Source organism: Asparagus officinalis, chromosome 4, assembly GCF_001876935.1.
Source record: "Asparagus officinalis chromosome 4, Aspof.V1, whole genome shotgun sequence".
NCBI lineage: Eukaryota > Viridiplantae > Streptophyta > Magnoliopsida > Asparagales > Asparagaceae > Asparagus > Asparagus officinalis.
In genome coordinates, this window is record NC_033797.1 from 7,622,150 (window position 1) to 7,638,822 (window position 16,673).

Consider the following 16,673-nt stretch of genomic DNA (forward strand, 5'->3'; position numbering starts at 1 on the left):
ATTTCGCCATTGTTTATGGTCATAGGAAAGGCTAAAACAATAAGAAGGACATATCAAGACATATAACCTTCTGAACACAAAGTTAAAGGAACATGAAACAGGGATGCATAAGGAATTAGAGCAGATGACCTAAGTACTGATTGAATCATTGATAATGAACAAAGCAATATAGAAATAAATCTCTCCTATAAAGAACATTCTTTTTAAACAAATACCCATTACATCTATAATATTTCTTACATTATAATATCTGCCAACATTTCTTACATTAACATCTATAATATTTGTTATGCTATAGAGTCTATCAATAGAATAATTAAGCTCATAGACGCAAATGCGTTTTGACTAACTATCATTCTCTAAGTTATCATATGACTTGTAGCTAGTAAGCTTAATAATTTCCTTTAGCAATTGCATTATCAATTTTTATATGTATCATGAAATTAGTACTTTCCTCATAGTAATTTCAATTGGCATTTGAGCTCATATTTGCTTACATGAATTAAGATATTGCAAGATATTTGATAATGTCCATTTAGTAAAAGTTTACTCTCTAATAGGAATTTCCAAATTTCAGAATCTTTAGTATATAACAATTGAGTCAATTACAATTATTATTAAACAACTAAAAAAGGAAAGGGAAAAAAATAAAGCTCTCTAGACAAAATATATTAAACTACTATATCTACTTATAGTTCTAACAAATGAGCGAAAGGGATATAGCCTATGATGATTTGTTGAAGGTAAAAAAAGTTAAATTAATTTTTTTAAATTCGAGCCTAAGGTATTTATGATTATAATAATATACCATTATATCTGTGAATTTTAAGGTATATGCAAAATTTCACAAGGTTCAAATCTCTCTAACCCAATTTATTTTATTTTATCAAGTACTATAAATGCACATTATCACTTACACTGATATGAACAGTCTCAAATCTTTTAACTTAATACTCAAGTACTATAAATGCACATTATCACTTACACTGATATGAACAGTCTCAAATCTTTTAACTTAATACAAGAGCATGATTTGACAAAATCTTGTAGTTAGTTATGCTCAACAAGCTCATGACCAAGGATAAAGTTAAAGCTTGGGGGAGAACAGATGATGCACAAGGTAACCTTTGTGGGCTCATAATAAAACTGTTGAGCATTTGTTCTTTAAATGCTTATTTTCAGCTCAAATATGTGATCAAATACTATCCTATATGAGGCTACAAGGAAGACATAAGTCTTGGATTAGATTCCGACCTTGGTATAAGACTCTAGAGGGAAGAAAAGGTCCAGGTTCAAGGCATAGAAGAGCTCTCCTTGTAGCAACTATATACTATATTTAGCAGGAACGAAACTGCAGAAAATTTAGACGCATTAGCAATTCCCTTGCAGGATTACTCAATAAAATTCACAGCTTGATGGCCTGCAAACTTGGTGATTTTAAATGACACTAACTTATATTTGTATATTGTTCTCTCATGCAGCATTGTGATGTTTTTTCTTGCTGTTGGAAGCCTACTTTTATTATACTTTGGAATGCCTAAGTACCCTTGTACACCTGATAATCAGTGAAATATTCTTTACCTATGAAAAAAAAGTCATCACTCAATTTGGTACTCAATCGCATGTCGCATTCCTATCTCACACAACTTGGATGAATTATTGCCTTCTTAGTGATAATGCTTCAGAGTATTATGGATTAGCAAGATGTATTGCAAGCTTGCAACTTTGCAAGAAGCCTTAGAGCTTGAGTAAAATAAAGAATTTTCACTTTCAAATGGCCATGAAAGATTAACATAGAATCACATTGCCATACTAACCTAAAGCCAATGAGTCTTACATTTAAGCAAAATAAAGTTCAGTGGGATAGCAATGCATCTAATCTACGAAGTGTAATTATAAGCAAAAGTAAGAGATATTCTCCTTAATTTTTAAATAGGAGTAAAAATTATGAACGATCATTCTGATATCAAATAGTTACTCAAAGCTAATCATAACACAATCATACAATTTAAAAAACAAACATTGGTAATGTAAGTCTTACCCTTGATTGATCCACCTCTGGATCTACCAGGGAAACCACTCCTACAAGTGTTTCAAGTGTTGTCCCTGCAACCGTACAAACATGAAAAGTGATCAGTTTGATCAGGCACAACAATAGTTGTACTTAGCAGTTACAACATTAACATGAGACGATTTCCAGTCAATTAAAATGAAGCAATAATTACAAAAGACATAAACTGGTAAATGTAGCATCTAGTGTTAAGTTATTTTCAACATAGATACCAAGAAAGGTAAAAGATTTCAGTACCAGCAACATAAGTGCTGGATTCAGCACTGCTAGAATCATATCGCCATCTTCCATCACTTTGACTAAGCGACTGATGAAATAATGGTTTAAGTTATACCTCTTCACTAAATGGAAAAGTAGCAAAAAAGAAAAAGAATACATAGGAGTTGAAAGCTTATCACCTTTATGGAATCAAAAACACTACTGGCATCTGACAGTGACACATCAAAACCTTGATTCTGCATCAGAAAAATGAAAATATGTTTTTTATGTTTATAAAGTTTCAAATAATAACAGAACACATTGAAGATCAAAGAGAAGGTAATTAAGGATGTAACTATATAAATAGAAATAGAACTCGAGGATAATAAACTTGTGTATCAGCTGAAATAATAACAAACAATTTAGTACAAAACAAACAATGCAATGTCTAATTTGATCTCACAGGATATTTTCGGTAAATAGTCATATACAACACATTATACAAAAGAATATACCGAGATCATAAGTAATCACGAGTTCTTCATCAATCTCAGGGCTCCACTCCTCAACATGCAATCTCTCTGCCAAATTCCCCCACTCATAAAACTCAAAGAAAAACAAATAATTTGGAGGCCTCGCATGAGCAATAACCAACTTAGCCAATCAAGGATGATCCACTTCACTTCACGCTAAAAAAAACCAACATCAAAATTATCCATATTGGTCAACATGGGCACTCTCAAAATCTCAACTTTAAGCGAAAACCACCTAAAGGAGTGTAAACTTTCTTACCACCACAGTTGAAGTTCAAAATCTCAACTTTAAGCGAAAACCACCTAAAGGAGTGTAAACTTTCTTACCACCACAGTTGAAGTTCTATGTGGAACTTGTCGAGGTCGTCTGAAGAGGAAAAGACAGGTTTTTTAATGGTGACTCTCCGGCCATCGAGCCTCACGTCGTAGACGGTGCTTTCAGAACCTTTTGTTTGGTGAAATCAAAGGAGAGTCTCAGAATGGACTAACAAAAAATTAGAGAAAAGACATAGGGGGTTTGGTGAAATTTTACCTTAAGCGATAGGGGAGAGGAGAGAGAAGGAAGAGGGAGGGAGGTGGAGGGGGATTGACTTGCTCGAGCAGCTCTCTTCAAACAAAATAGGAGGCACAATTAGTTGAGTCTAGCATTCCTATGCAATTTCCCCACAATTCTCTTCAACAAAAAGAAGATATATGGGTAATTCAATATCAGCAAAAAAAATTTGGGGGAAGAACAATTTCTTTTCTTAGCTAATAAAGATACCTTACTGGTTTTGACATCAATCTAACATTTAAGAATGTTGTTCAATCTCAATGCATGAAACATATCCTTCGTTGTAGAAGAAGACGAACCGAGTTTTTCCACAACAAGCGGGCATGTTGCCAGGCTACTTTCGGAAACCTTTTCAGAGTCCTAGAATCCGAAATGTTCTCACTGTTCCATGCTATATTTAGCCTCTTCATTTCGCAACAAATTTTCCATTAATTCTTAAGTAAAAAAACTCATAACTTGTGACAATTAGTTGGAATTTATTGGGTGTGAAGGCTTTTGATTTTATAACTCATTTTATAAATTCATAATAATAATGGAAAACACCTCATAAATTTGCCCATTAATTAGATCCAAATTAACTTTGTTATATTTACAAAAGTTGAAGGGCAATTTGGGGTAGTGAAAGTTTTTCTAGTACTCCCTCTTTTAAAGGGTAGATAGATGATTTGGATCCTTTATATTGAACTAAGTAGTAGAAAGATCGATCATTATCTTTAATGATAATTATTTGTTGTTTTGCTAGTCAATGCTTATGATTCTGCTTTAAGTGAAAATTTTAAATGGGAGCAGTACACTAAAAGGGATCGTAATTAACTAGTGCTAAGCATAGCGGAGAGGAGGCAAAATAGTGCTCGATCAATAATATATAGATGGTCGTGATTAAAAACAGTAACCTCTCTGTTACTTTTTAATAATACAAAATTCTGAAATGAACTCACTTACCAATCTACAGTCCATTAATAAAGAACTTCTTCACATCTATGTATATATATATATATATATATATATATATATATATATTTATACTCTCTTTAAAAGTACGAGTTCGAAAAAATATTTTCATGATTAATTTTATCCTTCACTATTTTAAATATTTTATTTAGATTTTAATTTATCCTAAATCTAATTATATCTCAACGACTTAAAAATAAGATTAATAATATACATGAAACACTATTAGAATATTTTATTTAAATCTTAATCTATATTAATACTAATTATATTCTATACTAATTCAATGCGAATTACCTATAGCTAAACAGTCAAAAAAATAAGATTAAGATATCGTACATAGTTGACAAATTCTAATACATGAAATATTTTTAAAAACCGAAAAAAGTTTTAAAATTGCACAAAGTAACCTCAAAAGTTTAAAATTACATAAAATATTATGATTTTTTAAATATTAAAACAGCAAACATAGAATCTTGAAATTAACAACAGCCCCGAAGAATTTTAAATTTACAATTAACACCCTCAACATTTAAAATTTGTAGAAATAACTTTAAAAGTTTAAATTATAAAAAAAACATCCTAAAATTTTAAAATTTCAAAACTTACAAATAATATAGATGAATTTAAGAGATTAACAGACACTTACAATTTTAAAATCTGTAAAAAACCCTCAAGGATATAAAAATTGTAAAAATTCCCTCAAAAGTCAAAAATCATAAAAAACACTAAATTTTTAAAACTTATAACCAGTACACATTAAATCTAAAAATTATTAATAGACCGCTAAAATTTTCAATTTTATAAAAAATAACCCAAACTTTTAGTAACTACAAAACACACCCTCAAATTTTTAGAGTTACAAGAAATATACTAAAATGTAAAAACTTACCACAAACACATGAAACATATAAATTACGAACTTAAAACCTAAAAAATATTTTTTTCAAATATTATCAAAATTTTAAAAATTGCAAAACACAACCTTAAAATTTTTAAATCACAAAAAGACTGAAATTGCTAAACTTGGCAAAGAAAAGAGTAATTGTTTGATGTTCAGATTTCAAGATCTTTAAATATGAAGGTAACATACTTCATTACTAAAATTCTTAATAAAAGGTTACTAAACATAAAATTCACCTTATATATGTCTCAATTTTGTAGAAGAGATATCCATGTCATTATAAATTGAGTCAATAATATCCATGTAACATTATTTAACAAAACAGAAATTCTTAATGGATGCACAACAAAAGAATTCATTAAAGAGAAAAAAATATAACTCCTAACATTATTTAAGTAATAAATTAAAAACGCAAAAAATTGTATATATGAAATTAATCGTTATCCACATTAAAACAGAAAAATAATCAAAATTTATATTCTAGAAGTTTGTGTTGAAAATCTAAAATAAATGCAACTTTTTTTTTAAAGTAAGACAAGAAAACAAAAGATGAACGGGCCCATGAAAATATAACAGTACAAAAAAAATCCATCTCCAGCATGATGTCACAATCGATATAGATAATGAAGACATTACTCTAGAATTATACAAGAAAAAGATAAAGGTAGAGAATGATTTATCTTGACTTAATTATATATATATATTGAATATTGTATAGAATAGTTTATTTTATTTTTTGGGTAAAATTACGAATATTTAGAAGGGATTTTGTTAAACTATTTTTAGTACTTTATATGCTTATGTGGATACTTTTATCATATAAAAATGTATTAGAGTTAGCATTAATTTTTAGTTTATAATTTTTTATGAAGTGTATCAATGATTAGGAATAACTTCATATTCTCTTCAGTTTTATTCTAGCTCATTTTTAACCAATCATCTTGGTTTATTGGCTTTAATTATTCGTCTTGCTTTTATAGCATAATTTTTAAGTATTTTTCACGTTCGCAATACTATACTTTCTCAAGTCAAACTTGGCTTCATGTTGGTCCAAATAAAAAAAAAAATTAGCTTTGGATTAGATTTGTTTCTTGTCAATTGTATTATCAACATGAAATTTTAAATTTAATGTAGTCCATTCAAACAAACCCAAAGAAAATAAATAATTACAATGCTAAAGCTTAGAGACATAGGTGAGCAAAAACTATTAAAGTAAAACTGAGAAATAAAATTTAACGAGGAAATAAATTACAAATACTTAATCATGGTATTTTACCATGTGCATAAAACTAGTGTATACATATAAATTCTCTCGGATTTGGAAAGGGGGAAAAAGAAAAATCTAGACAAGCCCTCCAACTTGGAAAAGATCAAAGGAAATATCCTCATATTTGAAATTTTCTTCTTTTTAATACATCATTCTTTCCCCTACAGTTCGAGAACGATGTTCCTCCATGATCTTTGCCATAAACGCATTGTGTTCATCCAGAATACCGGTAACTATTAAAGCTTGATTCAATAGCAAAAAAGTGTAAAACATAATATTTTAGGTTCATTATCCTCTATCTAAAAGGGCTCAATTCCTAACAATTATTTGGCCTCCACAATTTATTGCGAGTAGCCTTAGTTACGTATGTCTCGCATAGCCACATAGGATCACCATAGCCAAATCCCCATCCCATCAAGAATCCAAAGGAGATATGGGCGGTGTGCTTGCAGTCTTCCTCCTTCTTGGAGCATCTCCAATAGGTTCTTCAAAAATTTCTTCAAAATAGGGAAACAAAAGTCATATTTTTTAAATTATTTTTGCTACAACTCCGACAGCTTCCCTATTTCGAAGAATCCTGCATTTATTACGATAATAAAAATATTCTACATCTTTGTTTTGGGATGCTCTTATGCATTGGAACTGCCTCCATTGCTTTTTTTGTAATTACGGATTTTGTTTTGTGTTTTTTTTCTCATCCATCCCGTTTTGAAGAATGTGCTGCATTTATGACAAAGCTTTCTGCAGAATACTGCAGATTTGGGGAAGACTCCCTATTTTTTCTCTTTCATACCTATTTTAGGAAATGAGATGGGGAATATGTTGAACAAAAAAAAAGCTCAAAATTCTTCAAAAATGAGAATACCAATAAAATGAGGAAGCTGTTGGAGATGCTCTTAATTTACAAACTTTGCAAAGCATCATGTATGGGAATATGTCATGGACTCACATTTCACAAAAGAAAGGGACGTACCATCCGAAAATCAAATAAATAAATTTGATAATTTGGTGAGAAGACTACAAGGGGCACTTCAATTATTTGGAAAAGGTGGATTGCTAAGTAAGTCCCTTTCAAAATGAGTGCAATGAGTTTTGTTTTCGTTCTCTGGGGAGAGCCTACAAGAGGTTTGATGATTTCACACTCCCAATCACTTTTAGCCTCTTTAGCATCTAGCTAGAAAAGGCGAAGAAAAGGTTTTGATTGGATGACAAAGTGATATCACTTAACACACGCTATTAAAACTCCATAATTAGAGTTTAGCAGTTCATTGCGAACTCAATTTTGTTCCTTTTGGAAAAAGCCATGGGAAATTGAAGCGTGGGTCAGTGGCTTCTCTCAGGAGCACCACGGGAAAAAAAATAATGAATAAAATTGAAAGTTGGAAAGGTACAGCGCAACTGATAATGTTGTTTTAACGTTTGAGGAGTTGCTCAATACTCACTAGGGAAGTGGGTCAGTGGCTTCTCTCTACAAGGATTTGCACTGAAAAGGGACATGATAAATACAGTGGCGTAGCCAGGATTATTTTTTCCCTGAGCAAAAAATAAAGATGGTCTCAAGTTATAAGTTCCCTTTCTCCTTCCCTAGACTCTCTCACTCTCTCCTTTCTTAGCCCTAAGTCTCGTTCTCGACCGCTACTCTGTCCATGACCATCACCGTCACCACCTTGGGACCTGCCTACAAGACCACTCTTACCTTGTAAAAGCACAATTTCTTATCCTGGGCGGTTGCCCAGGGCAAGCCTCACCCGGCTCCACAATTGAATAAATATGATTTTGATATTTAATAGAGTTGCATGGTTAGTATTAGAATTGTGAGCGGGGGGCAAGGGGGCCCACCCACGTGGGCCTGCCCACGTGAAGCTCCCTTGCCCTTTCGTGCGCGCGCACGAAACTTAGCCCCGCGCGATTTTTTTCTCCCGCGCGCGTGTTATTTTCCCGCCGTTTGCTCCCGCCAAATTCTTCAGCTCCTCCCCTTTGGTTTTCCTATAAATAGTGAAGGGGTGGAGGAGTTATAGTGTCCGCCAAATTCTTCAGCTCCTCCCCTTTGGTTTTCCTATAAATAGTGAAGGGGTGGAGGAGTTATAGTGTGTGGGGAAAAAATACTAAGTGGTAATTCTTGTGTGGAGTTCTTTTGAGAGAAAAGAAAGAGTGAGTTGAGAGAGAACTTGTAAGAGTTTGGTATTCTCCTCATAGTGAAACCCTCCTCCCGTGGACGTAGGCAAGTTTGTCGAACCACGTAAAAATCCCGTGTTTGTATTGTCATAACTATTTGTTTTACTTGCAGGTGCCCTCAATAGTTCAGTCCTTGCACTGATGAGAGGAAGAGTGGATATCTCACTTCGCTGAGATATTTCGCTACTGAGTCTGGGTTTCCTTCGCGAAACACAGATATCGAGTTTGACTTGTACTTTTGTGAAAACAAAAGCCAAGGCTCTCTCTCAGGACATATCGCTTCCGCGGCGGTGGGCGTATCTCTGCGCCCAACAATTGGTATCAGAACCCCTTAATTCAGACCGGAGGTGGTAAAATTTCTGATCTGAGGTGGTGGTTGAATATTGTGTGGTAAAACACAAGTAATTGTTAAAAAAATTTGAGAGAAGCGGATAATTCAAGCGGATAATGACTTCTACAAGTAAAACAAGTAAAGTTGGTAAATACGAGATTGAAAAATTCAATGGGAAAAATGATTTTTCCTATTGGAGGATGCATATGAAAAATTCGCTGATTTCGCAAAAGTTGCACAAGGCTTTGGCAGGAAGAGAGAAGCATAAAAATATGTCTGATGAGGATTGGGAGGAGCTGGATCTGGAAGCACGAGCGTCGATTATCCTATGCCTTGAGAGGGATGTAGCTTTCTTGGTAGACGGGGAGGAAACGGCTGCGGGTGTGTGGTTGAAGTTAGAAAGCACCTTCATGACGAAGAGTCTAACGAACCGGATCTATTTAAAATCCAAATTGTATACTTGCAAGATGGAGGAGGGCTCGTCAATCCGGGAATATATTAACAAGTTTGATAGGATCTTATCAGACTTGAAGGACATTGAGGTGACAGTGGAAAACGAGGATCAGACGCTTCTACTACTTCTATCTCTGCCGAAGTCCTATGAGAATCTGGTTCAAACACTGATGCTTGTGGGTGACAGTTTGTCGATGGATGAGACTAGAACGGCGCTTCTAGCGGATGATCTTCGAAAAATTGCAACTAGTGATATGACCACTGGTGGTAACAAAGAACAAGCGCAGAGACTGTTTGCCAGAGGAAGAGGCAATGAGCGTGGAAAAGGCAAGGGAGGAAAGTCTAGATCGAAATCGAGACCTCTTGCGGGACGAGCGTGTTTCAAATACGGTGAAGTTGGGCATTTCAAGGTCGATTGTCCTAACAAGAGAGTAGGCGGGAAAAAGAACAACAACAAGACTGAAAGACGAGAAGGCAAGGAAGAGGCGAGCTACGCTTCAGAGGATGGGAGCGATAAGGAATGTTATGTCGTCACGGATGGCGAGGATACCTCCGGGAAGTGGATTCTTGATTCTGGTTGCTCTTACCACATGTGTCCAAACAGGAAGTGGTTTACTACCTACAGGAGCATTGATGGTGGAACCGTATTGATGGGGAACAACCATGCTTGTAAAACGGTGGGGCTAGGTGATATCAAAATCAAAATGCATGATGGAGTGGTTCGAACCTTAACGGACGTACGGCACGTTCCCGGCTTGCGGAAGAATCTCATCTCAGTCGGAGCTTTGGACTCCGGGGGTTGCAAGATTGTAACAGAGAACGGAGTGAAGAGGGTTGTTCGAGGTTCCCTAACAGTGATGAAGGGTGTTCGTCACGGTAATCTATATACTCTCTCGGGTACGACGGTGACGAGAGATGCAACAGTTAGAGCTGAAGAAAGTGGTGGAGACCCATGTGAGCACACACGGTTATGGCATAGGCGGCTTGGGCACATGTCAGAGAAGGGTCTGGATCTGCTTGGTAAAGAGGGTTTGCTGAAGAATCTGAAGAAGCCTTGCATGGATTTTTGTGAGGATTGTGTGTATGGAAAGGCGCACGGGGTTCAATTTCTGAGGAGCAAGCACAATAGCAGAGGGATACTAGATTATGTGCACACGGATGTTTGGGGTCCGGCTTCGACAACTTCCAAGGGTGGTTCCAGATATTTTGTCTCATTCATAGATGATCATTCTAGGTATGTTTGGATTTACTTTCTGAAGCATAAGAATGAGGCAATTGAGACATTCAAGAAGTGGAAGGCAATGGTTGAGAACAGAACAGGGAAGAAATTGAAGACACTGAGATCTGATAACGGTACAGAATATACAGACGGTGCTTTTAAGGAGTTCTGTGATCAGGAGGGTATTGCTAGACACTGGACAGTTAGATCTATACCACAGCAGAATGGGGTCGCGGAAAGACTGAACCGAACACTGCGAGAGAAAGCAGTGAGTATGCGATCATATGCTGGTTCCGAACACTGCGAGAGAAAGCAGTGAGTATGCGATCATATGCTGGTTTGGGCAAAGAATGGTGGGCAGAATCGATTGCTACAGTTTGGGCAAAGAATGGTGGGCAGAATCGATTGCTACAGCTTGCTATATAGTGAATCGGTCTCCACATTCGACATTGGACGGTAACACACCCTATCGGGTGTGGTCAGGGGAGCATGCGGATTATGAGAGGCTCCGAATTTTTTGTTGTACCGCCTACTATCACGTCAACGAGGGAAAGCTTGACGCGATGGCCAAGAAGGCAATTTTCTTGGGGTATGCAAAGGGCGTAAAAGGCTACCGTCTTTGGTGTACAGAAGATTCGAAGTTCGTGATCAGCAGGGACGTTATCTTTGATGAGAAGTCCATGGTTGCTAGGGTGCCCAAAGATGGTGGTGTTGATACTGTTGGGACTCCCGAGTCCCAGGTTATTAAGATAGAACCGAAAGACCAACCAGGTTCTAGTCGTGTTCAAGTGGGAAATCATGTAGATGATGAGCTTGAGCAGGAGGAGGTTCAACAGGAGAATACACAGGCACTACAACAACAGCAGCTCGAGGATAGCTTGGCTTCCACTAGGCCAAGGCGAGCATACAAGCAGGTACAGAAGCTGAGGGCTGATCAACCCCTGAAGCACTATGGGCATGTTAATTTGGTTGAATACGCACTCTCGGTGGAGGAAGATGAGCTGGTCTCCTTCAAGGAAGCTATTCGAGACAAGAATAGTGAGAGTTGGTTGGCTGCGATGGAGGAGGAGATGGAATCTCTCCGGAAGAACCAAACATGGGAGGTTGTCCCGTTGCCCGTAGGAAAGAAAGCTATAGGCTGTAAGTGGCTGTATAAAAGAAATGAAGATCCTTCAGAGCTCGGTGGAACGAGGTACAAGGCGAGGCTAGTGGCTAAGGGATTTGCACAAAGAGAGGGTGTGGATTACAATGAGATATTTTCTCCGGTGGTAAAACACACTTCTATTCAGGTGCTATTGAGTATTGTTGCTCATGGTGATCTTGAGCTGGAACAACTCGATGTCAAGACGGCCTTCTTGCATGGAGACTTGGACGAAGAGGTCTATATGCATCAACCTGAGGGCTACAAGGTTGAGGATAAGGAGCATCATGTATGTCGCTTGAGGAAATCACTTTATGGATTGAAGCAATCTCCTCGACAGTGATACAAGCGTTTTGACTCCTTCATGCTGAAGCATGAGTTTTCCCGAAGCGACTATGATTGTTGTGTCTACATTCGGAAGCTTCGTGGAGGTGATTATATCTATCTCCTGTTGTATGTGGATGACATGCTTATTGCATCGAAGAACAAGGTGGAGATAGATAAGCTGAAATCTTAACTTAGCAATGAGTTCAAGATGAAGGATATGGGCGCAGCTAGGAAAATACTGGGTATGGAGATTAGAAGAGAGCGGGCGAATCGACGATTGTTCTTAAGTCAGAAGGGCTACATAGAGCGGGTGATCGCGAGGTTCGGGATGCAAAGTGCTAAGTCGGTGGTGACTCCATTGGCTCCACACTTCAGGCTTTCAGGTAAACAATCTCCCACTACAGCGGAATATAAGGCACACATGGAGCGTGTTCCTTATGCTAGTGCAGTTGGCAGCTTAATGTACGCAATGGTGTGTACACGCCCTGATATTTCACAGGCGGTTAGTGTGGTCAGCAGGTTCATGGCGAATCTGGGAAAGGCACACTGGGAAGCGGTGAAATGAGTCCTGAGGTACTTGAAAGATACCGCGGACACGGGTCTGTGTTTTGGTGGAGATGCATGTCAGATCGACGGGTATGTGGACTCAGATTATGCGGGAGATCTAGATAGACGGCGATCTACTACTGGTTATGTATTTAGGATACATGGAGCTCCAGTTAGTTGGCGATCGATGTTGCAGGCTACAGTGGTACTTTCTACAATAGAGGCCGAGTACATGGCTATAGCGGAGGGAGTGAAGGAAGCATTGTAGCTGTGGGGTCTTCTAGACGATTTGGGGATCGAGCAGGAAAGTGTGAACTTGTGGTGCGATAGTCAGAGTGCGATTCACTTGGCGAAAAATCAAGTTCACCATGCTCGTACTAAGCATATCGACGTCAGGTATCATTTTGTGCGGGATGTCATAGAGGAAGGCGATATTTCTCTCATGAAGGTGCATACGAATGAGAATCCCGCGGACATGTTAACCAAGGTGGTGACAGGTAGCAAGTTCCAGCATTGCTTGGACTTGCTTCATATCAGTCCGTGTTGATATGCCCAAGAGGGCATGGCCCTTCGGGGCGGTGATGGAGGTGTGGTGGAGACTATGTTGGAGAATAGTTATCAGAACTACGGTTAGCTTGATCCCGGTAGAGGGTACGTAGGCAGTCGCGGTATAGTGACGCGGCTGGTTTGGCCTGGTTTGACCTAAATATCTCTCTGGTGGAGTTCGTGAGGTTCTTCTGGTGTTCGTCCAAAATTTGAGGTTTATCAAATGATGTACGAGGTGGAGAATTGTGAGCGAGGAGACAAGGGGGCCCACCCACGTGGGCCTGCCCACGTGAAGCCGCCCTTGCCCTTTCGTGCGCGCGCACGAAACTCAGCCCCGCGCGATTTTTTTCTCCCGCGCGCGCGTCATTTTCCCGCCGTTTGCTCCCGCCAAATTCTTCAGCTCCTCCCCTTTGGTTTTCCTATAAATAGTGAAGGGGTGGAGGGGTTATAGTGTGTGGGGAAAAATACTAAGTGGTAATTCTTGTGTGGAGTTCTTTTGAGAGAAAAGAAAGAGTGAGTTGAGAGAGAACTTGTAAGAGTTTGGTATTCTCCTCATAGTGAAACCCCCCTTCCGTGGACGTAGGCAAGTTTGCCGAACCACGTAAAAATCCCGTGTTTGTATTGTCATAACTATTTGTTTTACTTGCAGGTGCCCTTAATATTTCAGTCCTTGCACTGATGAGAGGAAGAGTGGATATCTCACTTCGCTGAGATATTTCATTACTGAGTCTGGGTTTCCTTCGCGAAACACAGATATCAAGTTTGACTTGTACTTTTATGAAAACAAAAGCTAATGCTCTCTCTCAGGACATATCGTTTCCGCGGCGGTGGGCGTGTCTCTGCGCCCAACAAGAATTTAGTAAATTATTTAAGCCTGATCAAAGTGTTTGGACTGATCTTTGAAGCCCTACGTTCAGTTGGCGTTCAGTTGATGAGTGCTGACGCGGACTTGAGATATTAGATCATAGTACACGTTACGATGAGAATCAATAGATAATTTTTATATTCTGATGTACATGTTGTCAGGGTGAGCATCCGTAGAAATATTCGCATTAATTTGGACTACTTGAGTATCTTGTTGTCTTTTTACTATGCAAAAAACTCTAAAATTGTGTGGAGATTTAATAACAACCACCATCAACTCACCTTCTAAAGGATAGAAAACGCAATTTTCAATCTCAAAACACCCTGTAGAGCGAGAATAAAAAGATCGGGAGCATCGGATCCTATGGCGGTCAGAGTAATTCCTTTACTTTTGGAAAAATTTCACTAAACCTCCAAAACTTTAGGCTGTTACCCGCGGAACCCTTTAAATTTTGTTCTCCGAGTAAACCCCGCTAACTTTTCGGAGGAAATCTCCAGCTTCAACACAATCAGTCTTAAACTGTGGATTCCGTCTGGAATTAATTGCACTTTGTAGAGATCCGTGTAGTAGCTCTTGAATCACAAAGAAAATCTCTTCAATTTGAAAGAATTAGACAAAAAAAAACCATCTTGGAAAGTTAACCTAAAATTTCATAATTTTCTAACATTTAAAGCAATGATGTGAAGCTCTGAACTAGAAAAAGGAAACAATGATGTGAAGCTCTGAACTTGACCAACGCATGAGAAAAAGGAATGTCCGGGATTTCACGGGAAAGCTATAGTGTGCTTTGTTTAAAAAAAAAGGTCGTTTAGCGGGAAAACAAAGTTCAAGAGGTATCATGGAGAAAGGCCCAAACTTTTGGGATGTTTGTGAAATTTACCTAGCCTTTTAGTGACGTGTAATTTATTCATAATAAAAAGGTAAATATTTAGGCAACGCAAACCATATTTATCTATGCATCCTAATTATGTGTGTATACACACGTAATGTTCTGGCAAGTCACATAGTGTCTACTGGTGTCACATGATACCATTGATGAATTTTCTACTTTATACATATTTTTATATATTTTTACTTATATTTACTACTTAGAACATTACTGAAATAAGGATATGACACCACAAAAAGGGAGTAAGTTACAAAATTGTTAAATATAGATTATAATTATAACCATGACAAATTATATTGTAAACCGCTGAAACAAAATCCTACCTACGTTACTGGTTCTCTCTCCTCTCATAAATTAAACAAACGACAGAGGATATAAACTGAACCCCCACCGCGTTGTGCTTAGATATCCATCATGTGATTAGAGCTTTCACTAAACTATACATAAACCAAATCTTGTCAAGTATGGATTAAAAAGGAATGTAATAAGCTGCAGCCTCTCAGCGACCGACCAATCCATCGAGCAGAGCAGAGAATCTAGTTATCAACAAACATATAAAAAAAACAATTGCAGATACTATATCTAACCTTTTTTTCTCCTTTCAAATTAAAATAAATTTTGTCCAACGTCTACAAATGGATGTAAGCAAAATAAACAGAGGAATAGAATAAAACTAAATAAAGAGGAAAATTTAGGTATGGATGAGCGCGCTGTGCTGCTTCCGAAGACCATTCCCATGTATCCTCCTCCCCCTCCAGCGCCGGTCGCACTGCCGTCACTGCCGCCGGCTGTTGTACCCGGTCCCCGCGCTTTGCCTGGGCCCCAAGAGGGAGCAAAAGTCAGCAACAAAATTAATAGAAATGCTTCTAAAAATTATGAATCGGTACAAAAAATAGTAATCAAAACATTTACTAATTTCAAAGACCATCCCCATGTTTTCTCATGATATCAATAGAAATAAAGAAATCTCATCAGCATAGGCGATATAGAATCTGTGCGGTTACTAATTTCAAGATTGATTATGGAACACATGCAAATGACTTCCTACTTTCTTTCTCCGTGATTTTTTAAATAGATATGAGGATTACAGGTTGAGACATCTAACAGGGGAAAGAAGAATAAGTGAATATATTCGTGGGATGATGTAATGATTTTTGGCATATAAGGCGTGAGGATACAGACAAGAGCGGGACATATTCCTCAACGCGGTTATGTTTGATAAACTCAGTGTATATAAAATGTTGAGTCAGCAGCATTTTTATTAGTAGAGACTAGAGAGGATCAAGTCCAATGACCAGTTGTAGGTAATAAATAAATAAATAATCGAGAAGGTAAAATTGCAGCATACAAATGATATATCTTATGTTTTGTGTAGACAGCCTAGCTAGTCACCTGGTTGCGTACAATGTTACTATAGTTTCTAAGATGCATTAACTTTGTTTCCTATTTTAGACTAACATGTTACACCATCAATGAGTACAATGCGTGGCTCAGTTGGTCTGGATTATATTTAGTCTTACTCTTCCACCCTGGATTGTGACTCGGTCCTAAGAGCATCTCCAACGTTACTTCAAAAAGCTATTTTGCTGTCAAAAGAACATCAAAACTGTCTCCAACCTAGCTCCAAAACCTGCGCTATTTTGGAGCGCTGCTACAGTGTTGCATCAGGAATGGTGCAACACTATAGATATGAAGTTTTTTCTA

The 16,673-nt window shown here is 37.5% G+C and overlaps 1 long non-coding RNA gene across 1 annotated transcript; it reads right to left on the reverse strand.

The window, feature by feature from the left end:
* On the reverse strand, nucleotides 2,086-3,375 carry LOC109839717. The gene is made up of 5 exons (XR_002246712.1): nucleotides 3,335-3,375; nucleotides 3,130-3,247; nucleotides 2,470-2,526; nucleotides 2,309-2,378; nucleotides 2,086-2,106 (listed from the first exon to the last, which is right to left on the reverse strand). It is a non-coding gene; the product is annotated as an uncharacterized LOC109839717 (long non-coding RNA).